Source organism: Penaeus monodon, chromosome 25 (assembly GCF_015228065.2).
Source record: "Penaeus monodon isolate SGIC_2016 chromosome 25, NSTDA_Pmon_1, whole genome shotgun sequence".
Taxonomy (NCBI): Eukaryota; Metazoa; Arthropoda; class Malacostraca; order Decapoda; family Penaeidae; genus Penaeus; species Penaeus monodon.
In genome coordinates, this window is record NC_051410.1 from 33,187,684 (window position 1) to 33,188,517 (window position 834).

Here is an 834-nt window from a genome sequence, read left to right on the forward strand (position 1 = left end):
TTCAACAGAGTACCAGTATAATTTGCCATACAACACAATGGTAAAAAATTAAAATTTGGTCAAATGTTGAATGGTATTGTATCCACTTCTGAAAACTTCAGTTAACTCATATAGTGGCTAATTACTGGCTCTAAATTGTGCACACTAGATAGTTGTTCACTTTTTTGGCTTTGGCAATAGTCAGTGAAGAGAAGCAGACCATCAGAAGTTGGAATAAAGCCTTGTTTTAAGCACATTATCTAAGAAATTGCTTATGCAACAGCCCAGATTATTGAAAGCAGGTAAATTTATATACCTGTGTTTCTGTTTCTTTAATAGAAATGAAACCTAAGCTTCCAGTGATATGAACACAGTGTGTGATCTGTAGCCTTCACATCAGACCTTGAGAGACAATAAAAGGATTCTCATTGTGATTTTAAAATATTGTGGCATTTTCCAAAATGTTTTAATTTTAGCCTAAGTGTTTTTTCAGTAGATATGGAATAGTTTTGAAAATCACTCTTTAGTTTATGTTGTGTAGGAGAAATTGTTCAAATACTTGGGTACATTATGTAGAATTACGTTTATGATACAATTATTTGGGATTTTGCTTTGAAATTTTTGAGTTACTGCCTATGATTATATTATATATACTTCATAGTTAATTGTTAGCATCTAGGAGTTGCTAATTTGCTCACACTTTCACATTTTACTTAATACTAAGCATGTTTTTTTATTGATTGATTTTTGAAAAGTGGCATATTGACAAATTTACAAGGTGTTTACTATGAACTTTGAAGAAATATATAAAAGATGTGGCAATTAGGTAACATTACTATGCATCACCACTTGATC

At 30.8% G+C, this 834-nt stretch overlaps 1 protein-coding gene across 1 annotated transcript in view; it reads left to right on the forward strand.

Moving 5' to 3' along the window:
• Positions 1–834, forward strand: part of LOC119589154 (phosphatidylinositol 4-phosphate 5-kinase type-1 beta-like) — a gene marked incomplete in the record, with an annotated part of 149,444 nt that overhangs the window by 77,150 nt on the left and 71,460 nt on the right.